The 27,600-nt window shown below is 40.1% G+C and overlaps 1 long non-coding RNA gene across 1 annotated transcript in view; it reads right to left on the bottom strand.

The window, feature by feature from the left end:
* Positions 1–27,291, bottom strand: part of LOC134292882 (uncharacterized) — a 124,965-nt gene extending 97,674 nt beyond the window's left edge. Inside the window, exons 1-2 of the long non-coding RNA XR_009999992.1 lie at positions 27,183–27,291; positions 14,932–15,015 (exon numbers count right to left, since the gene is read on the bottom strand). This is a non-coding gene — a long non-coding RNA (uncharacterized LOC134292882). The remainder of the gene's footprint in view (positions 1–14,931; positions 15,016–27,182) is intronic.
* Between the last annotated feature and the right edge of the window lie 309 nt (positions 27,292–27,600).

The following is a 27,600-nucleotide window of genomic DNA, read 5'->3' as shown; positions in this document are numbered from 1 at the left end:
AGCTGCTCCTGACAGGGGGGAAAGGCAAGAAAAAACAACATGTGATAGAATCTGAGAAACTATACTATTTGCTTTCTATCACGGATATATGATGCTCCGCCCCCCAAAGTAGGATAATATCCTTAATCTGTCTCAGGACAATTTAAATAAACATAATTGCACGCACACACATACTTTATTGCAGTACTGCCTCTGACCTTTTCAAATGGCTGAGCAGGAAATTGGTAGCAGTGACAATGGGCATGGACCATTCCCTCCCCCCTGACAGTGGTGGCACTTCGGAGTAACCCTGGACTTATCCATGGGTCATACTACAATCCATAATCTTGGCCCCAAAACCTGCCTTCAACTTATACATGAGGTCAACTAACAGACAAGTATATACAGTAAGTTTAAATAAAATATAACAATATAGAAAACAAAAGTTTAAAAACATTAAAATACAATTAAAACAGTTCAAAACAGTCAAATATGCACACAGAAGAAACTGGTGGGACTGGCAGTGGTTTGAAAAAGTGCATTCTACAATTTGGGAGCAGTTCCGGAGAAAGGTGAAAGATTGAAAGATTTTTATTGTATGTAAGGCATTGAATTTTTGCCATTTACTCGATGTGAACCGTTTTGAGTCCCCCCAGGGATGAGAAAAGCAGTATATAAATGCAATAAATAAATAAATAGGAATAGAACTATGCCAGTTAAGATGCATCTTTAAGAGAATTTCTATTTGTTGGACTTAATGATTGGGCAGGATTAATAAGAAGACATGCCCCAAGGCTTGTAGGGTATACATTTGCAGGGACATGACCCTCGAGATCTTGTGAGGAGGTCAGTCTTCCCTACTAGTCTCCAACTACTACTCACCCTGTCCTATGCCATTTGGGGCTATATAAACTAAAAGCAGTATTTTTTTTACCGAGCCCCAAAACAACTGTCTGTGGTTCAATATTAGGATATAAAGAAGATACAATTCTGAGTGGTCCATCAGAAGTAGCACTGTATATATTTTGCATGTATTGCATTATAAATGCTAAATATAAAATGGTTTGGCATGAATTATCATGCTTTAGTCCTCATGTTGCTGGGATTTTCTGTGTATCAAAATCCTGTAATGATGAGGCCTGAAGCATATCTCTGTGCACATTAATTAAATGGCTCCAGCAGCAATATAAAGACTATGTATTAACAAATGATTAGAAACAAGTGCTAAACACATTATCAGTGGAGAGGAAAATATGTATGATGCTTTTGATTAATTGAAGGCATGTCTTCTGTTGCCTGAAATGCCTCAGATAATAATTACACATTAGTCTGGATTGCAGCAACTGGCAAAGCAATACAACAAAGAAAACTAAAGGGAATAAGCTGAAAAGCCGAGCCAAACGAATGCTGTAGGCTCCAAAATATTGGCCATCAGCATGGTATTTAGATGGACTTCTTAATTCATCAAGGCAATGCTTTCTACTCTATTCCCCTATTTCTGAGATGAGTTACCCTGTAAGAAGTACAGTCTAATATTTTGCATAGATAAGGAAAAGAGGTAGTTACCATGACAACAATCTTCATGAAGATGCTCTCAAATTATTCATACAACTACCCTACATACACGCGCACACACACACATATCTCAGATCCTCTGTCAGATATGTGGAAATGAAAAGGAGGCGATGGACATTTAAAAAAGCAACTTGTGAGGCAGGGATTTAAAGAGCCATGTTTCCTGGAATCCTCTTTTCTATCTACAGCTACTAAAAATTCAGTCGCTTCTGTGTCATTTGAGCACCAGCTTAAACTCTTTAGAGTACAACTGATTTTGGGGCAAACATTAGATACTGTATAATGGCAGTGCAGTGAAGTTATCCAAACTTCAAGGGACTATCCAAGGACTTCTTTGGAGGCTTTTAAGCAGAGGCCGGATGGCCATCTGTCAGGGGTGCTTTGAATGCGATTTCCTGCTTCTTGGCAGGGGGTTGGACTGGATGGCCCATGATGTCTCTTCCAACTCTACTATTCTATGATTCTATGATTCTAAGGTGCTGAACCTATTTGGGAATAGGCTTCAGCACCTGGGGCTACTTTCTAAAACAGGGGCTCTCAAACCTTTTTCAGTCTTGGAGCCCTTTTTGAAGCAAAAGTTTCTTGCAGAGCTCCAAGAAATATTTATACATTATATTACATATTATTATATTATATATAATGTATATATAAGGCATGGGCCGGGCCAGTGGCGGATAGATAGAAAGTGTTTGTGTGAACTAATTCATACAGAGCAATCTTTTAAAAATACAATATTTAAAACAAAGAACAATTCTAGACAACATAAACTTAATCGTATTTCAGTGGAAGACCCTCAGAGGCCATCAAGTCTAAATCCCTTCTGCCATGCAGGAAAAACAAAATCAAACAGCCACAACAGATGGCCATCTAGCCTTTGTAATAATAATAATAATAATAATAATAATAATAATAATAATAATAATAAGATATACTGCTGGCATTATAAACTGGACACAGATGAACTGGACAATTTGGACAGAAAAACAAGAAAACTCATGACCATTCATCACTCACTGCATCCTCGCAGTGATGTTGACCGGCTATATCTGCCTAGAAGATCAGGGGGCAGAGGACTCTTACAAGTAAAACAAGCAGTCAAAGAAGAAGAACATGCCCTGGCAGAATATGTAAAGCAAAGTGAAGAACCTGCTTTGATTGAAGTCAAAAATCAGAAACTCCTCAAAGCACAGCAGACAAAAAACCAGTACAAGAAAGCCACACTACAAACTAGAGCTGACAGCTGGCACAACAAAACATTGCATGGAAAGTTCCTTGACAAAATTGAAGGAAAAGCTGACAAGGAGAAGACCTGGCTCTGGCTCACGAATGGGACCCTGAAGAAGGAGACAGAAGGCCTGATCCTTGCAGCCCAGGAGCAAGCCATCAGAACAAATGCAATTAAGGCCAAGATTGAAAAATCAGCTGATGACCCAAAATGCAGACTGTGCAAGGAAGCTGACGAAACCATTGATCATCTCCTCAGCTGCTGTAAGAAAATTGCACAGACAGACTACAAACAGAGGCACAACTGTGTGGCCCAAATGATCCATTGGAACTTATGCATCAAGTACCACCTGCCAGCAGCAAAGAACTGGTGGGATCACAAACCAGGAAAGGTCGTGGAAAATGAACACGCAAAGATACTGTGGGACTTCCGAATCCAGACTGACAAAGTTCTGGAACACAACACACCAGATATCACAGTTGTGGAAAAGAACAAGGTTTGGATAATTGATGTCGCCATCCCAGGTGACAGTCGCATTGATGAAAAACAACAGTAAAAACTCAGCCGCTATCAGGACCTCAAGATTGAACTTCAAAGACTCTGGCAGAAACCAGTGCAGGTGGTCCCGGTGGTGATGGGCACATTGGGTGCCGTGCCAAAAGATCTCAGCCGGCATTTGGAAACAATAGACATTGACAAAATTACGATCTGCCAACTGCAAAAGGCCACCCTGCTGGGATCTGCACGCATCATCCGAAAATACATCACACAGTCCTAGACACTTGGGAAGTGTTCGACTTGTGGTTTTGTGAAACGAAATCCAGCATGTCTATCTTGTTTGCTGTGTCGTCCATACTTCCTTACTCTTGACACTCTTTTCCCAATGAAAATTGATCTTCTAACCTGCCATTGACTCCATTATTCTTTTTTTAAATAGACTCATCAAACACAGCCACTTTGAATGAGAGAAGGCATTATTCATTGAAATAATAACATCAGGCCAAGGAAATACTCCTCTAATATCCTCAGCACTCTGGATGAGGGAGAGCTGTTATCTGTAAAACTTGAAAGAGATGCATTTACACCTCTAACCCAAAGTCTTGTCCTGTGGCTCCTGTGATAATGCACCTTTGAAGCATCAGTGCTAGGTGATATTATTACCACTATCATAAGTGAAATGCATCAAGCCGAATTACAGCGTTATGAAGTAGCCACTAAGCAGGGCCGGCCGGAGATATTTTTTGATGTGAAGCGGGGGTGCTGAAAAGCGCCCCCGCCACCGGCGCCCTGGCCCCGCCCAGCGTGCCCTGGCCCCGCCTCCCACGCTGCGTGGGAGGTGGGGCCAGGGTGAATAGTGAGGGGGGCGGGGCCAGAGTTGGCCCCGCCCCCCCGCCCAGCGTGCCCTGGCCCCGCCTCCCACGCAACGTGGGAGGCGGGGCCAGGGCACGCTGGGCGGGGGGGCGGGGCCAGAGCTGGCCCCGCCTCCCACGCTACCCCCGCTCGCCCGTCTGGCCATTTCTAGCAGGCCAGAGTTAAGCGGAGGTTCCTCCAGGCCGCGATTGCGGCCTGGAGGAACCTCCGCTTAACTCTGGCCTGCTAGAAATGGCCAGACGGGCGAGCGGGGGTAGCGTGGGAGGCGGGGCCAGCTCTGACGCCGCTCCCCCCCCCGCCCAGCGTGCCTTGGCCCTGCCTCCCACGCAACGTGGGAGGCGGGGCCAGGGCACGCTGGGCGGGGGGCGGGGCCAGAGCTGGCCCCGCCTCCCACGCTACCCCCGCTCGCCCGTCTGGCCATTTCTAGCAGGCCAGAGTTAAGCGGAGGTTCCTCCAGGCCGCGATTGCGGCCTGGAGGAACCTCCGCTTAACTCTGGCCTGCTAGAAATGGCCAGACGGGCGAGCGGGGGTAGCGTGGGAGGCGGAGCCAGCTCTGACGCCGCTCCCCCCCCCCCGCCCAGCGTGCCTTGGCCCCGCCTCCCACGCTGCGTGGGAGGCAGGGCCAAGGCACGCTGGGCGGGGGGGGGGAGCGGCGTCAGAGCTGGCCCCGCCTCCCACGCTACTCCCGCTCGCCCGTCTGGCCTTTTCTTGCAGGCCAGACGGGCCAGGGCGCACTGGGCGGGAGGCGGGGCACCGTCAGGGCGGTGCCCCGCCTCCCGCCCAGCCTGACGGCGCCCCCCCGGGCCTGCGCCCGAGGCGGCGGCGTCAGGTGCCTCATTAGTGGGGCCGGCCCTGCCACTAAGCTTTTAACATCTTTAGGTAGGATGTTAAGGAAGGAGAAGGGAAAAAATTTTCCACACTATAATGCAGAAGTCCTAAATCTGCTTTGTCTGGAACTGGTCATGAACTCTCCATCCACTCACCCACTTATTCTTTTGTTTTTGTATTACATACTGACCCTCAAACTCATTCAGCATTTCGTGATGTTCTAAATGGGATAATAAACATATTACACAATCTTTGCTTTCACTCTAATGTATAAGTAATTGGTCATTTTTATTATCAGCAAAAAAGGTGATAAGATGAAAGTCCATTCATTTGAAACATGGTCCTGAAAGAGAATTCTACATATACCATTAATCACAAATAAATGGGTATTAGAGCAACTGCAAATCCTGGAAAATAAGATGACATGGCTCTAGAAGTCAAGATGAATTGAGTCATATTTTGGATATTTTCATGAGATGGTGTGAATCTTTGGAAAAGACAATAGTGTTCTATAAAGTGGAAGAAAATAAGAAAAAAAGGAAGATTGAATTAACCAGAGGATGTTAAACTTCGGGCATATGATGAGATGGTGTGACACAATGGAAATGTATGTATTTTATTTTGATCATTTATTTCATTTATATCCTGCCTTTCTGCCAGCATGAGACTGATGGACAAGACAATAATGTATGGCAAAGTGAAAGGCAGTGGAAAAGAGGCAGGTTATTGCCATGATAGTTAAAGTGGAATCATAGTGTAATAATTGTGCAATAATTTGATATTAGAGATGATATACAATCATTGAGATTTGTGTTCTTGAAAATCTTGTCCACATGAATTCACCCAATTTAATGCTCCTTTTAAGAACAGTTTGGAATCCTGAATCTGCTGCTCCTTTGAAAGTCATCAGGAGAAAGTTGTTGTATGTTTTCTGGGCTGTATGGCCATGTTCCAGAAGTATTCTCTCCTGACGTTTCGCCCACATCTATGGCAGGCATCCTCAGAGGTTGTGAGGTTGTGAGCCCGGAAAACATACAACAACTCTATGATCCCAGCCATGAAAGCCTTCGACAACACATCAGCAGAGATTCTCTCTTTGGTTTTCATTCTGCAAACTTAATAGAAATGGGTTGCTGTGAATTTTTCGGGCTGTATGGCCATGTTCCAGAAGCTTTCCTTCCTGATGCTTCGCTCACATTTGTGGCAGGCATCCTCACAACCTCTGAGGATGCCTGCCACAAATGTGAGTGAAATGTCAGGAGAGAAAGCTTCTGGAATATGGTCATATAGCCCGAAAGACTCACAGCAACCCAGTGATTCCAGCCATGAAAGCCTTCGACAATACTTAATAGAAATCCTCTGCCCATTCTCATAAGGCAGTCACTTTTCTAGTCAGAAGTGTAAGACCTACAGTAAGTATCCACTGGAAATAGCACCTTACATTTTGGTCCTCCCAGCTATTTGAGCCCACCTAATCATAATCAAAATGTTTAAAAGAAATGCAATGCTTTTGGGTTGGAAAGATCAGCCGTTTACAAGAAACGTTGCCCAGGGGACGCCCGACTGGATTTACTCAGTCTTCGAGGAGGCTCTTTCTGTGTCACTACCTGGAGGAATCCTCCACCTTGTGTGACTTTGGAGCTGAACAAACAACTCCTCATATGTATGCTTGCCCACAATGCCCTGCCTCATGCACGGAGGAGGAATTGTTTAAAGCTACGGACAATGCGATTGCTGTTGCCCGCTTTTGGTCCAAAACTATTTAGCTGTTTGTGATTCCTTTATTTTATCACTTTTAAACTTATTTATTATGCAATGATTTTGACATGAAATGAATAAATAAATAATCAAAATATCTACTATTTTCTTATGGTACCAATTGCTTAGATAGGTTGTGGGCTCCTCCATCTCTGAACACCTTAAGAAGAGGTTGGATAGTTACCCAATGAAGAATTATTTTGTTGGAGATTTTGCACTGAGGAAGAGAGTCATCTTGATGGACCATGAGGTCTCTTTCAATGGTAGAATTCTCTTTGCTAGAATTCAATGAAGACAATGGAAAGAAAATTAAAAGTTCTGCAACAACGCATTTAATTTATTTATTTTTGTCAGTCACAAGAGAGTAAATCCCATGTTATAATTTATGGACAAAACCTTAAAGCTTTTTGAAACAAAAGGGGAAAAAGGAGCAAATTATCCTTTTCTTAAAGTGAGGGCGTTATTTTTTGAATGAATATACATGAAATGAACATGGTGATGAATAAAAATACACATATGGCAATACCTTGCAAACTTCCCTTGCAAAAAAAATTGAAACCACAATTTTTTATTTTGGACAGTCAAAGTAGTTATCTGACATTTTAATATTACAATGTTAAACAAGCAACAGATTACTAGCCATTCTAACACTATCATGTATGCGTGGCTGTTTTTCCATTCTGCTTCCTGCCATAGTTGGCAATTATCATTAAACACATATCAGCATTTTCTTTAAAAGCCTTTTTCACTAGGTTTGAGGAAAAACAGGATCTTGTACTCAGCTACCAACGCATAGCACTTTCCCATCACAAAAGCAAATAGACGTGCTTTAAAAATTGCTGATGTAAGCCATGAGCTCCATTGCCTAGCAGCAAAACATGATCAATTACCAAATTAAGCCCATTTCAACATCTGTTTGTTTTATCAAGTTAATGTATTTTAACATTGGAATACACAAATACACTTGCTATTAACTAATTCTTCACCAAACCCATTTCTACCTCCTTCTCATTTTTACACTCTTATTCATTTGATTAAAAATCTCAATAAACAACCATCAAGCTGTGGCTTTTCTTCTTCTGAAGTTTACATATGCTTAACATGATTGAACTAAGACTGTGAAACAACATCTATTCATTGCCAAACAAATGTCTAGGCAAGGACATAATAAAAGTGGAAGACAGATTTGTAATTCATCAGTTCTACCTTCCAAATATCCCTTTTATTCTTGAGATTTTAGTACAGAAGTTGTGCAAACCTTCAAACACATTTTCTCACTTTTAACCAAGAGTTTAAGAGAGCATGAAATAAACTAAAACCATTAAAATAAATTTTAAATTTTAATAAAGCTAACCTTAAGAAATGGGGCCACAAAGTTGAGTCCATGACATGCAAGCCACAGACCACTTACTACAATGCAGCCTGAGCCCTGCCACATGCACAATTGAGGACTTTCTCAAAGCAACACCAGAGGCACTCCAAATGTCAAAGGACATTTAATACAATGCCAAGTTTTAAACTTTATTTGTGTTTTTTTCTATCAATTATGACTATTCTCAATTCGCTTCTGACAAAATAAATAAATAACCGCCACCAGTTCATAAAGACAATCTGTAGTCGGAAATGAACAAAAGCTGATTTGGTTTTAAAACAGCATCTACCTGACTCCAAAATGATAACAAAGGGGTAACATTCTAGAGGGAAAGATTTCCAGTTTGAAAAAGAAAGGAAAAAGAAATATATCTCACAGATAACCAAACATTATCTAGAATGTTGATTCTACAAGTTTTGTGCTAGGACTGTGTATATTTGTCTTTCAGCAAATGTCTTTTTCAGTCTTTATAACTAACAAGATTTCCAACAAGTGATGCCAGGAACATTTTAATGCTAATACTCCAGACATAAACATGTTTTCCGTATTACTAGTAGGAATTCCTTCCTCCAAAGAGGCCACAATAACAAAAACCTCCTCCGATTAACCTACTACCATCCCTGTGATTGTGGTTAATGTGAGAGGGTACAGTCACCTCACTAGGTTCATGTTTGTGTTATTATATTAATCTTGGTCTCTCTCACGCCAACCAAACCCAATTGCCACTCAACCATACAGTCTTAAGCACACACATTCATGCAGATTCTGAAAAAGGGGAAAGGACCAAGTAGATTAGTCCAGCTCTACAATCACCCAAGGTTATTTCTACTATGCGAAGACTATCCTTGTTCTGTCCCCTTGCTATCTTAACTACTTGGAAGATGAACTGGCTGAGCAGGGAACAGATTGGAGACTATATAGTTGAATCAAACAAAAGAATTTTAGACTTTCTCTCCTCCTGAGTCTCACTACAAAGGCTTTATGAGGAGAGGTAAAGTCTTTGAGAGATAGACACAGTTCTGGCCAAACTGAGGCTCTTGAATCTTTATTTCTTCTTATTGTCTTTTTCTTGTATGATGTTCAACTGTCTCTAAGATGGTCTCAATATTTAACTCTGACTGAACTTGAATACAGCTCCGACTGGACGTGCTATTTTGTAGACCTTCTGTCCTTCCTCTCTCTTCATCTTCCATTCATGAAAAGGTTGACTCTTCCAAGAACCAGAAGTGTCTTGCCTGATGCTCCATCCCCAAGGGAATTCTTAAAGGGGAAGGCGACGGAGGCTTCAAATGCGAAGAGGCTGTCTAGCCTTCCCCCCCCACACACACACACACACAAACTGTACACAAAATATTAATCCCTTTAACTAAAAAGGGCTTAACCAGGGGTAAATAGTGAGGGTCTTTATGGGGCACAACAATCCCCCTGCAGTGCTTCTATAATGTGTAGCTGCTATATGGGTTAAAAAGGAACCTGCTGGAGTCTTCCATAAAAGGCTAAATAAAGTTATGGCATGTTTTTTACTTGTTATGCTGAAAGATTTCAGATCTCAATTGTGGATGTGCTAGAGAAGCAATCCTAATCAAGAAAAGAAGTGTCAAGCTGATCATCAGCTGACACCTTTGGTCTTATCTCTGAAAGTGAACAGCACCCTCTCTCTTTTTTATAAGATTTTCCAGAAAGTGGCAAGCTTATTGAAATCATTAATCTTCATTCTCTGTGTTTTGACCTTGAGGAATCAGCATGAAAGTCTTGCAAAATATTGGATTCCACAACAAGCGAATCCAATTGTAGATGAAATGCTTAGTTAAGAAGCCAAATAACAAGCCACAGTTAATCTGCCATTCCTTTCTGAAGGATAATGTCATTTCAATTCAAAAACATGTTGCCATGTTCATGGAATGTACAGCCTAGAGTGTTTCATATTCAAAATACTTGTGATAAAGTCCTCCAAAACATCTCATTGCTAAATACTCCTACTCCTAACATATAATAATAATAATAATAATAATAATAATAATAATAATAATAATAATAATAATAATAATAATAATAGCATCTTTATTTTTATACCCCGCCTCCATCTCTCCAAAGGGACTCGGGGCGGCTTACATGGAGTCAAGCCCAGATAAAAACAATAGCAATATAAAACACATGAAATGTAGAAAAAAACATGCACAATATAAAATTTACAAATTACATCTATATCTATATATATAATAAAAGTGAAATCGGAGTATGTATCAGCGTTTTGATTGGCCTGGCGGAATATGTGCTCGCGTTTTGATTGGCCGCCACTATCCCAGGCCACTGAGACCAACAGGAATGACGGATCTGCACCAAACTTGGCACACTTCATCCCCACGATGCAGTTTATGACCTGCTGCCATTTGGGGGAGGATGGACCACAGATGATGGGATTTGCAGTACTTTCAAACACTTTAACTCCCACAGACTACTGCAATGCCCACCAATGATAGAAATGGACCAAACTTGGCACACAGAACTCCTGTCGACCCCTTTACATCCTGATGTATATTGGGGCAGGATGGACCAAGGATGATGGAATTTGCAGTACCTTCCCTCACTTCTTGAGACCACAGCAACTGCCATAAATCACACAACTGAACCAAACCAGGCACACATATCCCAAATGACACACTTCACATGCTGCAGCAGTTTGACGGAGGGTGGACCAAGGATTATGGGATTTGCAGTACATTCATCCAATTCACCTCCCACAAACCACTGTGATGCCCATGAATGACAAAACTGTATCAAACTTGACACGCAGGTGCAGGGTAACCCACTTTACATCCTGGTGCAGTTTGGGGGAAGAGGGACCGTGGATGAGGGGACTTACAATATCTTCAGTCACTTCCTGGGACTACTGTGACCCCCACCAATGACTGATCAAGACCAAACTTGGCACATAGAGCCACCATGGCCCAATCTACATCTTGGTGAGATTTGAAAGAGCTTGGACCTTGGATGATGGGACTTGCAGTATATTCATTCACTTCCTGAGACCACTGTCACCCCCATCAATGTCTCATCAACACCAAACTTCAAACAGAGAACACCCATGACTCACTCTACACCCAGGTGCAGTTTGGAGGATGATGGACCATGGACGATGGGACTTCCAATACCTTCACTCACTTCCTGAGAGCACCGCGACCCACACAAATGACTGATCAAGACCAAACATGGTACATGGAGCCCTCATGACCTATTCTACATACTAGCTCTGTTTGGAGGGGAATGGACACTGGACGATGGGACTTGCATATGGGAGTTGGAGCTCACCCGCACCCACTGAACCCAGCTGACATTGGATATAGGCTACACTTGGAACACAGGCAAACAATGCCTTTCTCAAATGACCCGGGCATCGCCGGGTCTCCAAGCTAGTATAAAGATAAAATAGCAAACTTAATAAGACATGATTTAAACACTGAAAGGATTATAAAAACAGACTGGGTAAAGTGCACCATGTGAATTTTGTAAACACGAGGTAGCTGATAAAGTGCTGCAAATTCGTGAAAGAGCAAATGAGGATGAGAATGGGCCCTGTGTCTGTATCATATCACTGCTTTCTGTAACTACATCAGAATACAGTAGAGTCTCACTAATCCAAGCCTCGCTTATCCAAGCCTCTGGATAATCCAAGCCATTTTTGTAGTCAATGTTTTCAATATATCATGATATTTTGGTGCTAAATTCGTAAATACAGTAATTACATCATAACATTACTGCATATTGAACTACCTTTTCTGTCCAATTTGTTGTATAACAGGATGTTTTGGTGCTTAATTTGTAAAATCATAACCTAATTTGATGTTTAATAGGCTTTTCCTTAATGCCTCCTTATTATCCAAGTTATTCGCTTATCCAAGCTTCTGCCGGCCCGTTTAGCTTGGATAAGTGAGACTCTACTGTATTAGCATGTTTGGCTTGGATTTTTCATATGACTTCATTGCTTTGCAGTACAATTGTTAGTGGAACACCTATTTTCACTGATAGGAAAACTTATTAATGGCTACCTATACTGTTGTTCCAATACTGTCTCAGTTTCAATAGGACCCTTCCACTGCATTTCTGATATCCCACCTTTATGGCATTAATGGACACATGAACTTCTTCTCTCCCCCTACCCTCACAATTCTCAAATTGGGTAGGTAAAGAACTTGATCTGATTCTTCTTGTCAAAATTGCCCATAATATTAAGTCCAGGATGCAATGAGGGAAAATGAAAGACTCACATACACATTGTATATCTGCAGTGGCTGTTTAGTTTACTCTAGACGGGTCCCAGAGGATGTTACACCCAACATCCCCAACCCAGGGTGGTGGAGTCCAGCTGGGCCAAGATCGGTTCAACCCCACTGGACCATTGCCTTACCATTCCTGTCACCATTGGCACTGGCAGAACTCCTGACCACCATAGCTGTCCTGTGCTGACACAAGGAGCGGCACCCAAGCAACAAGGGATGAGGTATCACCACAGGCCATTTGCAATGACCAGAAGTTATGTGGTTGTCCATCAATAATTATCATGGAGACTGTCCACCTTATCACATTGAGAAATGTCCTATGGGGTTCTATGCAGAATCATAGGATCCCATGGAGAGAAGTGGTTTTAAACTGGTGTCAGTCTCCTTTAATTTTGGGCAGGGCAAGGGATCTCTTGGTTTTTAGATATTGTTGTTTTCCTGATTAAAAACAAAAAAAGTAATACTGACCTTGTGATGAATGTAAGATGAATATATTACCAGCTCTTAAGTTTTCACGTGTGAGTATGAATGTGATGGAGAGGCAGAATGCAAAACGAAACTGCTAATGATACCTCTCAATGTGATGAGGTGGATAGGTCCTTTCTATCTCTTTTTCTCTGTGCTGATGAACACAGTGAAAGGGGGGTGGCAGCCCATCTAGAAGTGGACCAGTCCATAGCAGACCCAGTCATGCTGTCCATACTGCGCCCAAACTGCAGGGTAGTTCCAGGGTTTCAGCCAAACTCTGGAGCATCCTCCAATTTTCCTTAACATAAATCTAAATCAGATTAATCCACTGCCTTGTGATAAGGACTGAAAATCTCCAAAAGTCATGAAGAGGGACATTTCAATCATGACTGGTTTTAAAAAAAAGCAGGGTCAGTTGGTGGAAAATGGAGTACCTTTGGGACAGAATGTTAAACCAACCAATGTTAAGAGTGTTGATTTACTTTTTGTGTGCATGATTGAAGAGATAGATCCTGCCATGCCGTTAACATGGTACATTTGGGGAGGTATAGCTAATGCCACAACTACCCTGCATGCTCTTCTAACCAGAAAGCAGATGTGTGGAAGCATAACATTTACTTGATGGTGTTTAACTCACAAGTCACATCTTCACTTAATACTCTTTCATTGTATTGAGGTGTGATGTAGTTTTTATACTCTTCCCTGCAGTTTCTATTTCTTCCAATAATGTCATTAAAAGGTATAATCTTGTCACAGTTTGATAGTCCATCACAGGAAAAGCCCCATTGGAGTGGGAGGTCAAGCATGCTGACTGCAAAATGGCTACAGGGAAATAGGAAACATCAAACACATACTTTTGGTGAGTTATTATTAATTTCTTTCACTGCATGTAGCAAGCTGAAGAAACACCTATTTGTTGTGCCACAGAAACTCTGGAGGGGGGAAAGGCAGTTTACTGACTCTCCAGAAGTGTGACACGAAGTAAAAAAGAACAGAAAATTTTTACTCATCAGTAATGTGTGCAATTTTTCAGAGTTTGTAACTAACTGCAGGTTAAATATCCCTTAACCAAAATGTTTGGGATCAGAAGTGTTTTAGATTTTCAATTTATTTATTTATTGAATTTTTGGAATCCTATATTTGAACATATATGAATAATGGAGCTGGGGCCCAAGACTAAACGTCAAATTCATTTATGTTTCATGAATACTTTATATACATAGCCCGAAGGTTATGCACACACATGCACACACACACACACACATGTCATGGTTTGCAAAGGCACTGTGCTGTTTGTGTTAACTGGAAAATGAAGTGCATGAATCTGATTGGCTGAGCCTGCAAAGACCTGGGGATTGATTTGATACTGTTTCTGTTCTGTTGCTGCAGAACCAGTTTGGACAAAAAAAATTTCAGTGCTGACTGAGTACTGCTGGTAAAGAGAGCAGTGTACTCGGAGAGGCCTTGCTATTTTGAGGCCTGTTTGCTGCTGAGAAAAGAGGATGAAGAACCAGAACTGTATTCTTCTCTGAAGCAGATTTGTGGACTGAGAAAGGACTGTTTAGGACTGTGGACTTCTGTATGCGATCAAAGGGACTACTGTCTTTTTTTTAACTCTTGTAATTAGTAAAGTTCCTGCATTTTTGTTCTGCAAACCTGAGTGGCATGTTATTGTTCTGCAGTTGACTCTGGATCGCGAGCACACTTAAGAGCTTCCATTTATCATCATCAATCGTAAATATATATATATATATATATATATATATATATATTCTTTTTGCATGAAATAAAATTTGTACACACTGAATATTCAGAAAGCAAAATTGCCTGTATTGCAGGGTGCACGTGAAATCAATGCAGTTTGACACATGAAACTGTGGACTAATGGCAAACTATTTATTTTTGCTTTCTGCCAGAAGCATGCCATGGAATCATACTGGAGGAATTAGAGATACCAACAAACTCTTCCAGGGAAAATATTTTATGGAGTGTGGGCAAATGAAATATCCAAATGGATATCCATTCTGTGTATTGGGGGATTGTACTGTAGCTACTTTCTGATTTGAGGATAAGCTTACTTTTCTTCTTCTGCTTCCACTTCCGCTTCCACTTCTGCTTCGCTTCCCCTTCCCCTTCCTCTTCTCCTTCCATAAGTTTCCAAGCTATATAGTAAACAAATTAGAATTCACACTTTAGAGAAGCTAAAATAATACAGAGTATACAGTCACTGAAGCAACGTCATACAAGGGCTAGCAAGCAACAGATGCTTTTTCAAAATAGCACTGACCTTTTCAAAGTGTATTCAGGATGACAAATGTTCCTTATGACTGAACTTTGATAATGTTATGTACCTATCCTGTGCTATAATTAGGGATATTTGAGAATTTTGATTTTCTTGTAGTTTGAAGGAAATTATTCCGATCAACAACTTCTAGAATTACATTGCAGATTAGAATGCAGTTAAAATTTGCATTTTACACCTCTCCAATCATTTTTAAGATAAAGTGCTTGTTGTAAGTTTTAAAATTATTTTATTTGATATCTTAATTTGATATTTTAATCGGGATATTATGTTTTAATTGATTATGTATTGCTGTTCAATGTATTTGTATGAATTTTATATGTTGTACACCTCTTTGAATCCCACCCACAGGAGAAAAGTGGGATAGAAATGAATAAATAATAATAATAATAATAATAATAATAATAATAATAATTACCTATGGCAATAGGGAAACCTAATATGCAGAAAATACAAGCCAGAGAAAAATGGAAAGGATTAAAAAGGATTACGCTGGAACTCAATTGACAGACCCAGTCTTTAAAACTTGAACACGCCTATCTGTATTTTATAATGCGTTTTATGAATGTTTTATGTAAGTTAATTTTTAACTGATTTATACCGTAGCGTATTGTACAGGTTTTATATGTGTGTTTTATTGTAAGCCACCCTGAGTCCCCTGTTGGGTGAGAAGGGCGGGATATAAATGTTGTAATAAATAAATAAATAAATAAAAAGCTTCTTCTTGAATGGCTTCCAGAGGCAAGCATTCTAAGCCTTTAAAATATTTTCCTCCTGTATCTAACAGTATTAACTTATTTATTATTTCACTTCAATTAGAACTGCATATTCATGCACTTCTCAAACAATAAACTAGGTCTACTCACTATTACACTCTTTTAGGGGCTATTTAATACAAACAACTGCAAATGGAGATAGTTACAGATGAATTCAGGGCCAGCAGATTGTAATGGTTTGGGTGTTGGACTACAACTCCAGAAAACAAGGTCCGATTCCTCATTCAGCCATAGAAAGCCACTGGGTGACCTTGTATGAGTCACAGTTTCAGCCCCAGAAAATCCAATTATAAATTCACCTTAGGAACACGTTAAGCAAGAAATGACTTGAAGGCACATAACAACAACAACAACAACAACAACAACAACAACAACAACAACAACAACAGCAGCAGGAGCAGCAACATAGATGAAATCATAGTGCATTGATAGAGTTCCTCCTTTGCAATAAAGGGCTATGGCTCTGTTTCTAGACATCTCTAAGTAAGGTTAAGGAAGTCTAGAGAGCTACGGCTACTCAGGTTAGATGGTTGTGACTGCATATAAGGCCACTTCTTGTCTTCCCAAGTGGAATAGTTTGATCTGACTGTTCAGCATTCAAAGGATTCTACATCACAATAGTCTTTTCAAATAAAAATCAAAAGATCTCAGAGACAATGAAACAATTGTGCATTTGTTGTTCTGCAAAGGACTGTACCCAGTGCCCTTTGGAGAGGCTGACAAGGTCCTTCGATAATGATTTTACCCCATAAAATGTGAAATGTACCTGATTGCTCATTTTCAGTAATGTAATGTCAGGTTCAGTCTGAGTGTCTAGCTCCTAAAAGGTTTTGCAAGTTGCTAGCAAATTTAATAACCAAGACAGACCAAAGCACCCTTAGAAAGCCTTTTCATGTTAACACTTTTGGGACCTCTGATATGACTAACAGGACACATCTCTTACAAACTGCATATGGTGAAATTGATGACAGCTATGCACCTATACAGGAAAGCAATTAGACTTTCACAAGTAAGTTTCACTGGTAAGTTGGATCATCCAAAATGTAAAAGAAACACATCTTTATCAAACAGAAAAGTATCAAGAGCTCACATAGGTGTAAGTAGCACATTTTGATAAGGTGCCTTAGAACAACATTTAGGAAGATCTTGGAAGCAAACAGTTGTATTAACTGGTTACCTATAGTTCATTCATCTACCTAATGTACATTACATTTTGCAACTTAACGAAGTAGAACTTTCTAGATCTAGGATTGTAGTCTATGAAATAATGGAAAATGACACTCTGGGTGATAAAATATCATTTTCAGGAAAAATCTATCCCTATCACTTCAATCACTCTAATATAATCCCATATCTGAACTCAAACTATGATTTATTTCAAAGTTTTGTACACCTCTCATTGATAAGGAATATATATGACTGTTCAATCTCTGTAAAGGTTGAGGATCCTTTATCCAGAATTCTGAAATCCAAAATATTCCAAAATAGTCCACATGGGAGGCTGAGAAAGTAACACTGCTTTCAAATTTATTGTATATAAATTTATCTTCAGCCTATGTGTACAAGGTGTATACATGGACTATCCCAAAAGTAATGAGAATGACTTGTCTGCATAGCTCAGAAGGACCAGAAAAGGAAAGTGGGTGTTGAGGCAGGTGGTGGGGAAACCCAGGCATACAATTTGGGCCTTTGTACCAGTTGGTATATTAACAAAATGTGAAGCAGTTTTGTGCCTTCTCATAGGCAAAAATGCAGAGGATTCTGGAGTAGCATCCTTAAGTTTCAAGAACTGAGAACAGTGTGGCTAGTAGGCATGTGCGATCCATAGAAAAAAAATGGTTCTAACGTACAGTACATATAAAACTAGGGGGTGCTGGCGGTTCATTTCTAAAGTGTTTCCAAAGTTTAACTGGCAAAAATTTCAGAACTCTAGACTAACGAAATTTTGTTATTGTTTCGTTAATGGCGACTGCACATGCGAAATAAGGAAAACATCACTGTAAGTGGAGAAACTTCAAGGTCTTCTCTCTCTTTTAGAGCTAACATAACGAAACTTTTCTTCATTATTCTTGTCCTAAATCTCTATGCCTTTGGGGCAATTTTTCTCAAATGTGTAATTTCTTCGTTTATATGACATTTATAACCTGTCATCCTCTGAGGAGCTCAAGGCAGCATGCATTCTTCTCTTCCTCCTCACTTTATCCTCATAACAACTCTGTGAGGCAAGACAAGTTTGGGACAGAGATTCATGGATATTTATCATTTGTCTATCATCTCCCAGTAACAGAATTTTTCTGTTATACTAGGCAACTAAACTGTTGCCTAAATAATCTTATATTTCTAGAATAAACCATCGTTTTATGTAACAGAAGCCCTGACTTGAGAACAATGGTGTACATGACTATGATCTCGTCAACCTTTGCATAAGGAATGTATGTCTGAAATATAGTATTGCTGATCCTATATATCTTATCTTCCCTATCTCATCTTTGCCCCTATCTTCAATTTATCTTGACAGGAAGAAATCTGTACTCGGGAACTGTCTCTATTAGCCTTGGCCAGCATTTATAGGCTTAATGCATAATTAAATGCTCTGAGGAAAACACTGTGACTCATACGTACAAAGCCATTGCTCTCTGACTCCCAAATTATTAATGTAGGGATAGAAATTCCCCAAAGCCCCTTCAGGCATTTGTTCATGGGCTCCAGCCAGTCAATCAAAATTCTCTGGTGTCTCCCTTCCATTGTGGGATGGCATGGGGCAACCCTACACCCCCCCCCCTCAAAAAAGCCCTTAAAATCAGCCACACACACCCCGGGCTCCATACCTCATTAGACCTGGGCCTTTCAGGAAGGCCCAGGTCTAATGGGGTATTTAATTAACTTGGGACAAAGCAGGGTTTACCTGACTTGTTCCGAATTAATTCTCTTTTATCGGAGGCATCATTTGTGTGGCTCCAGTAAATGCTTAACAGGCCCCGGTTTTTGGAGCCTGCCTGGAAGTGCCCACAGTGTAGTAGTTAATATGCAGGACTAACCTGTGAAATTGACTGGGCCAGTCACTCTTCCTCAACTTGACCGTTACTTACATTTATAGCTTTGTAGATTTATGGATTAGGTGAATATGGAAGAGGAGGAGCAAATACTTTGCTTTGAACTTATTGGAAGAAAGACGGGTAATATATTAACAAACAAGCAAACAATAGATCCAGATGCCTCTATAAAATTATGTGAAGAGTGTGTACATAGTGACTGTATAGCAAAACTTTGAGAACACCTCATTTTACACACCAGGCTGGACAAAGCCATGGAAACGTTGGAAAAGTTGTGGATCCCTGTGAAGGAATTCAATTCAGGACAACATAAAGCATCAGGAATGACTATTGGATCTATTGCTGCAGGGATGGCTGGACTACTCTTTTTATGACTTCTTCTGCAGGAGAAGTCCTGGTGCCCATGTTTTGCTAAGACTATGGACTAAAACTTGAATAACTCCCATAACAACCAATAATAGCTGTGACTGTAAAAACTAAGGGTGGATTCATTGCCCTTGTGGCACAGATCTACCAACTATCCCTGATGAACACATTAAAAAACTTCAAATAACCAGATGTGACTGTGCTGAGTATAAGAGATAATGAAGATCAGGACTCATTCCTTATAAAAAAAAAATGCAAAATTCTATTCACATCAGTAGTAACCGTTCTTGTCAGTGCTTTGTGTGTTTTATTTGATCACCCAAATGAGATATGCCTAATACACACTGATCCTGTATCAGGGGCCGAATCGGAAGACTGCATTCATAAGAAAGGCTTTAATGTGTAAAAGCGATTATTAAGACTCCAGTCACATCTCCACGAACTGCACCACAGCATACACAAGGTTTGCTGAATTATTTATGTAGTAAGCAATCCATATCGACTGAGTAAAGCAAGATTGGAGATTACAATGGTTAAGTTTGGTTAGATTTCCTGGAGCTATAGCTTTAAGAATGTCAACATAAAATAGGAAAATGTCTCTACGAACATTGTGGCAAATAATTATAGTACTAATCTGCCACTAAAAGAGGGGAAAATCTTGGATTGTGAAGAGGCATGAATAGAAAAAGGGAGAAACATTGTGGCAAATAATTATAGTACTATAGTTAAATTGCCCTGATAGTCTTACATGTGGCAGAAGATGCTATTCTGCTATCAGTATTCAGTATTCAATGGAGAAGTGAAATGTTTTGGGATGGCCCTCAAAGCTCATGTCCTGCCGTTCTTCCTCCCTTCAGCCCTGCTTTATTCCTTTATCACTTGTTTTTAATTTAATTTGATAGTTATCACACTGTCTCAATCTTTTTACTCTGAAAGAAACTTTGAAGGTTTCCTTTAACATCTGTAGCACAGTGGTTCTCAACCTGGGGTCCCCAGATGTTGTTGGCCTTCAAATCCCAGAAATCCTAACAGCTGGTAAACTAGCTGGGATTGCTGGGAGTTGTAGGCCAAAAACATCTGGGGACCCCAGATTGAGAACTACTGCCTAACATGAGATTTTCATCAATGTCTGCCAAAGAACTTCTGCAACTCTCAGAATTTCCCAGAATCCATGGTCATACCAGGTGATGAATTGTGAGTTTTCCATGCCTTCATTAAATTATATTGAACTGCAACTCCCTGCAGCTACAGCTGGTGTCCAAAATGTCTGTAATACACCAGACAGGGAAAGGATGCCCTGCCCTATAGATTCTATGCTATTCTTCCATTTAGTTATTCTCTAAAGGTGCTTTGCCATTTCTAAAGATAGGTGTTCACAGCTGGGAAATGCCTGTTATTTAGGACTGAGAATGTACTGTGAATGCCTCCAAATTGCTGCTCTTATCTTCAACTTGGCATTAGATTAGATAACTAGCGGCAGAAGGTTGAATGGTAAATTTTTTCATTTAAGTGGTGTAAGTGGGCAGTGTGATTTCAGAGAAATCTTACATGGAACAAGAAATAGTATATCCTGTGCCTGGGAAGCGCCTTGGTGTATAAATGCCTTCTCTTTAGCATGCGAAACAAAAGAGGAAAGCCACTTGGCTGTGACAAGACAAATTCGCTCTGTGCCACTTTGAAGACATTTTCACATGAGACAAGAGCTTGATCATATCCACGTTAGCTCAAAAATAAGCTCCACTAAAAACTGGTTCCTGACAGGTATGCATACATCTCATTTTGACTTTTCATCAATGTAATCAGTGTTTCTAAGGGTCCTTCCACACAGCCATATTACCCAGAATATCGAGGCCAAAAACCCACAATATCTGCTTTGAACTGAGTTATCTGAGTCCACATTGCTATATAATCTAGTTCAATGTGGATTTTATACAGCTGTGTGGAAGGAGCCCCTGTAGCATTTTTGCCTGCAATAAGAAGCAAGGATTATGCTGTCTCTTCCCTGCCCTCACCCCATTCCATGGTGGAAAAACAACTTCGACCCTTCTACACTGCCATGTAATCCAGATTATCAAATCAGATAATCCACATTATCTGCTTTCAACTGGATTATATGAGTCTACAATTTCATATAATCCAGGTCAAAGCAGATAATCTAGATTTCATATAACAGTGTAGATCCAGCCACAGATTACTCATATAGTGATGGTTGTATCTACATGAAGAATTTTAAAAAACATTCACCCCAAATCCATCACTGGTAGTCTTCATGATTCACGGGAACTTCTGGTAAGGACCCAGAATTTTTAGCCCTTATCCTGATTTTGCTCCTCACTAAGGCAGTGGCCATATAATCCAGATTATCAAAGTGTTGTCCAAACAGGCTCTATTGGAACAAGCATCCAGGGTCACTTTCACCCCAGTTGGGGGCAGGATCTCTGCCAGAAGCCACACAACATCATGTGATGGCTAAGGTGAGTGTTTTGGCACTACAGGTGATTAGTCTACTACTTAGCTTTATTTTTTTTTAATTAACAGTACATGGTCGGTACTATATTCTGCTCCTAATTGTGCTTTTGCAAAGAAAAATGTACCTACTTCATCTGCTTCCATTTGTATTCTATTTGATCTCTTTAATAGCCATCAGGTGATGTGTATGAATATATAACACTTGGTCATTTGAAGAATGTGTTTGCAATGAACAAAAACTGCTGTCCTCACACAAATTGATAGGTCACTCTCTTGCTTACTTTCTTGACTCTAGGCCAAACCTTCAAATGTTTGATTTGCCTCTTTTTCCTATTTTTGCATTCCAATTGCACATTATTGTCAAAATGTCCTGTTTTGGTGTGTGATCAATTTTCTCCTGGACACTTCTGTAGATTCTTGTGATTTCACTCTAACCGACCATTGCACTTAGAGAATAAACCCGGATTACAGTTAGATTGCTAGGTTTCCCTTGTAGATATTGGTATTATTGGGTCGAATTTTGCATTGTATCCCCCACTGCTTTTACTACATGTCTCCTCACTATCCATGCCATTTGGTTTCTTTGTTGATTTTCATCTTCAGAGTATAACAGTGTGTAATTATCTGTTTTAAATGCTAGCAATCCTATCTGCTTTAGCTTATTCTCAACAAGTATAGCTACTGCTTATGTCTTTCATTTCTCATTTCTTGATTTCCAGTTTCATGTTCTCGTGTTCAATATTCCTATCCTCTATATTGTTCTACTTCAGGCTTTACTTTCACACTGAGCAGTCAACAGCTGAACTTCCTTTTGACCTGAGTCCATTTGTATCTTTAGGCACAGACAGCTCATATTTGTCCATAGGAAAACTATCCCACCAATCATTTTTCTTTAAAATTGGAAAACTAAACCTGGAGGAGGAATTTTCTTTGTTTGTGGATAGGAATGTGGCAAAATACAAACTATATTTTCTTTTGTACCATCAAAAATATCCCAAGTTCTCTAATATATTGTCCTAGTAAACTTAGAGTAAAATCTAGTCTGAATTATGGCCTTTGCAGTCTGCCATAACTGTGTGCATTTCGTTTCTCCCTGCTTGACAATTATTAGGTAAATCAACATTTGCTTCCCTGAGAGTGTGGTAGGAAAAGGTGGGCTAACCTTCTTTTCACTGCCTTTCCATGCATAGCCTGACAAGTGAGCTGTTATTAGACTCCCTCCCTACCCCTCAAGTTTTATTTGGTTGCATGACAAATGCCTTCTGTATGAGAAAAGCACACTTGCCTTCACCCTTTTCTGTTTGTGCTTTAGAAGCTTGTACAGAAAGTCTCTGGCCTTTTGTTTGCTAATGATTTTAATTTGTTGCATGGCCAGAAGAGTTAGCAAATTGCTGATAAGCTTTCTTTTAGGTGTGAAAGGAATCACATGGTAAAGTGTTCATCAAGCCTAGAGTGAATAGCCTCTTCCCATTTCCTTTTGTGAAATGGAGAATAGCTCCTCGCCGTAAATTACAAGCTTACAAGAACAATACATTTTGCATGTTCTTGTCTATAAAGTGCCCAGCACAAGGTAAAAGCACTTTACGTACTCAGAAATCCTGATCCACTCTGAGAGCAACATACAAGTAATATGGGATTTCAGTAAAATGGAAAAGCCTTGTGTCCAAGTCTTCCTGTTGATCTGAAGAGATATTTCATAGAAAATAACAAACATGCCTGGTAAGAGAACCAGATAAAACCTTGTTGTAAGGGGTAGGGGAGATCAGGAGCTTTGAGCTTTTGTTTTGCAAAGATTAATTTTAATTCATTTGCAGGGGACCCATATCGATTTTCTTGTTATTATTCATACATTTTCAGCCCAATACTATTGAACAATATGCGTGAAATCCAAGGGATCTGTCCACCCATGGACTAATTTCCAACCAGGGAATAGATTCATCTTGATCATAGCATGGGAGCTTCTGCTGACATGCTCTGTACAGCTGTGGAAGGCCTGTTCTATTTGCAGAAGTGAGGTTAATGTGTGTGTTTGTGTGTGCTAAACATCCCCAGAATCATCCAGTCTACATGTTCATCCTGGGAGATTCTGACAGCTGTAGCCCAAAATGTTTCCAAACTCTGAAGAAGACATGATCAGCCTTATGTAGCTTTTCTTCTTCAACCTCCACAGGGTGTGGAGTTACACTAGTCTTAAGGCTTGTTTACACTAGCAAAAACAAACAAGTAAACAAAACAGACTTATCTAGTATGGAAGACTGTCTGCCTTCATGATGCATAGCTAAATCTAATGAGTATCCCATGTTTGTTTGTTTTTATTTGTTTTGTTTTGCTTGAACCTACAGTATTTTGCCTCACCTTCTGTCAGGAAGTTGTTCCTAAATCTGCTGGAAAACACACAACAACCCAGCACTATCATCCTTCCCTTGAACTCATAAAAAGATGATGGAGTGTGCTTGAATCCTTGAGATATCAGAAATGACCATGGTAACACATACCTTAAGTTACACCCTGGCTTGATTACTACAATGTTCTCTACATGGATATGCCTTAGTCCAAAGAGCTGCAACCAGATTGCTAACTCAGGCTAGACATAGTAAAATACAAGGTTCCCTATAACTGCAAGGTTTTTCCCTTTGTTTCAACAGCTTCATCAGCTGCTAGAATTTTTTTCTATGCACAATTCAAAGTGCTGGTTTTGACCCATATTTCTCCAATCCAGGCTATTTGAAGGATTTTGTTCTCCCTCACAAACCACCTTGTGAAGTGAGATCTTCTTTTTATTCCACCAACCCCACAGGTACATCTGGTTGGAACATGAGAGAGGGACTTCTCAGGCCCCATCTATACTACCATATAATCTAGTTTCTGAATCAAAACTATCAGCCTTAAATTGGATTATATAGCAATATAAACTCATATAATCCAGTTCAAAATAGATTATCTGGATTCAGAAACTGGATTATATGACAGTGTAGATCCAGCCTCAGAGGCTGCCTCAAGGTTCTGGAACTTCCTTACAGGACAAGTTAGCCAGGATCTATACTGTCATATAATCCAGTTTCTGAATACAGATTATCTGATTTTAGCTGGATGATATGCAGTGTGGACTCATATAATCCCGTTAAAGCAAATAATCTGGATTCAGAAACCAGATTATATGGCAGTGTAGATCCAGCCTGAGATTGGTACTCAGCCTATTCTCTTTTCCCAGACAAGGGCCCCTTCCACACAGCTCTATAAAATGCACAAAGAACTGGATTATATGGCAGTGTAGACTCAGATAACCCAGTTCAAAGCAGATATTGTGGATATTCTGCCTTGATATTCTGTGTTATATGGCTATGTGGAAAGGCCCTAGGAAAGCCTTTTCTATTCTGATCGGCATTTGATGAGCAGCTCTTTAAGGCCTGTCTAACCTAAACAATGCACTGAATCATGCTAATTGTTGTGTTGGTGTGTGTGCGAATGTTTGATGATGTTATGTTGTAATCTGATTTTTAAAATGTTAATTGCTTGATCCAGTTTAAACTACTTTATCGTTCTAGTTTGTAGCTATGTGCTTTTTAACTTCTCGTGAGCCATGTTGAGTCCTGAACTCTGAAAAAGGTCGAGTGGAAAGAAATATAATCATCATCTTTCTTCTCATTTTTTTAAAAATCCAAAAAGCATGTATTTGGGTTCACATTTCTCTCTCCTCTGAATTTAGATGAAAGGGTCAGATTTCCACATCTCTCAAAAGGAGGAGGAGTGGCTGAACTGTAAGATATGGTGAGTGTATTACCATTTCAAAGCCCCTTTTATGTTTCTAGGGCTTTGAAATTATAATCATCATAACACAGAGTGAAAGCCTGAGTATGCTCAATGGGTTCTTATTCCTGTTTTCATTTAAAGCCCTACAATTCTGTGCATTCTAAGGGTTGAATGCATGCAAAATAGAATGCATGAAAAGAGAAACGTAATCAAGGAATTGCAAGTTTTTTTTAAAAAAATTAAAGAATGAATAGAAGACATAAGAAGGAAAAAATAATTACTGTAAATCCTGAACTCATAATAACCCTCACTAACAAACTCAGGTTAGCAGTCAGCTCTCGGGAAACTCATTGTATGAAAAACCATAAAACAATAATGATTTGAATAAAAAGCTTTCACTTTGAAGTAAAACAAATACAATGTTTAGAATAAGTTTAATAAAATTAGGAACATTTATTCAAATTCTTCACTAAAACAATACTGTTTTGTCTGGGCTGGGTCCAGATCTGACAGTATGTGGCAGAATGAAAATCATGTGTAGTTCACATTTGACCAGTCCACACACTGTCTTGCCAGAGAAAATATATGTGTGAAGTCTTGGCTCTGCCTTTCCTCTCCTTTGCTTTAGTCCCCTCTATTTGGGCTTTCCCTATGGTACAGATACCTCTATTTGTTTTTATTTATTTATTTATTTATTTATTTATTTATTTATTTATTTATTTACAGTATTTATATTCCACCCTTCTCACCCCAAAGGGGACTCAGGGCGGATCATATTACACATATAAGGCAAACATTCAATGCCTTAACATAGAACAAAGACAAGACAAACACGGGGCTCCGAGCTGGCCTCGAACTCATGACCTCTTGGTCAGAGTGATTTGTTGCAGCTGGCTGCAGCTGGTTGCTCAACAGCCTGCACCACAGCCCGGCTGTTTTGGGTGGAGCATAACATCCCCCTAGAGGCCAGCCTTAGTTGGTCTATTCCATTTACCTGTATAGAGCCATTTTGTTAGACTCCTCCTTTTTTGCAATAGAGCTATAGGGACTACAGGCCTGGTTTGTGTCTGGAGATCCTAGGTCCAGCAATCCAAAACAGGCATCCTTAGCACTACACACTGCATTCAGCAGTATACTTATACTACCAGTCCCAGACACACCAGGAGCCTTTGACCAGCTTAGACTTCAAAAAGAAAGAAGATTGAGCTAGCCCTTGAGCTCCAGCTTGTTAGCCATTGCTTCACACCAGAGACAGAGGACTTTCAAAGACTCCAGAGAGATTACTCCAATCAGCAAAATCGCCCTTTGTAATGCATTGTTTTAAGCTATCTTTCAATAGCCCCGGGTGGAGTTAACCCTTTATTCGTCTTGTTTTCAGTAAACTAATTTTGGTTATCTTGCCTATCTTTTCATTCTGCCACATGTTAAAGGTCTTGATCTTAATCGAAAGTATACAGATAACCGCCAAGTAAAGCCAGACACTATCGTTTTCTCAAAGGCTCAGGTGTGCCATCACAATATGCCACATAGATGATCAATAAAGAACAAGAAGTTTACTCTCCAAAATGCAGAACAATATATATACAGTCATATGAACAGTTGCATTAACTCACACAATGTCCTTTGAGAGAGATTCAAATAGTCCTTAGGTGCCCATATAAAATGGCCTTCTTCTAGCAGCTCAGGAGCAAACCTCTCTTGGCAAGCTCTTGCACAGAAAACTATATGCTACTGTTGCCAAAACTCCCAGGCTCAGCTCACTGGATGTAGCCCAACCAATCAGCTTCGTGCTTTACATTTTCCGTTAATACACACACCAACTGATTTTTACATTCTCCAACACAGGAGCCTCAGTAAAAAACATTTTCCTAGCAGTTTTATGTTGTGGCAGGACAAAAAGCAGTGACTGACAGCTGTATCTAAGCAGTGCACCCTTCCAACGCACCAGAGTAGTGCTAGGTGGAAACAGTGGGCATGTTTAGCTGAGTGAAAGGCCAGGTGGAAAGTAAGATGGGAGGACATTACCAAGAT

The sequence above is a fragment of the Anolis carolinensis genome, chromosome 1 (assembly GCF_035594765.1).
Source record: "Anolis carolinensis isolate JA03-04 chromosome 1, rAnoCar3.1.pri, whole genome shotgun sequence".
In the NCBI taxonomy this organism is placed as follows: domain Eukaryota; kingdom Metazoa; phylum Chordata; class Lepidosauria; order Squamata; family Dactyloidae; genus Anolis; species Anolis carolinensis.
This window is presented reverse-complemented; position numbering and strand designations above follow the sequence as displayed.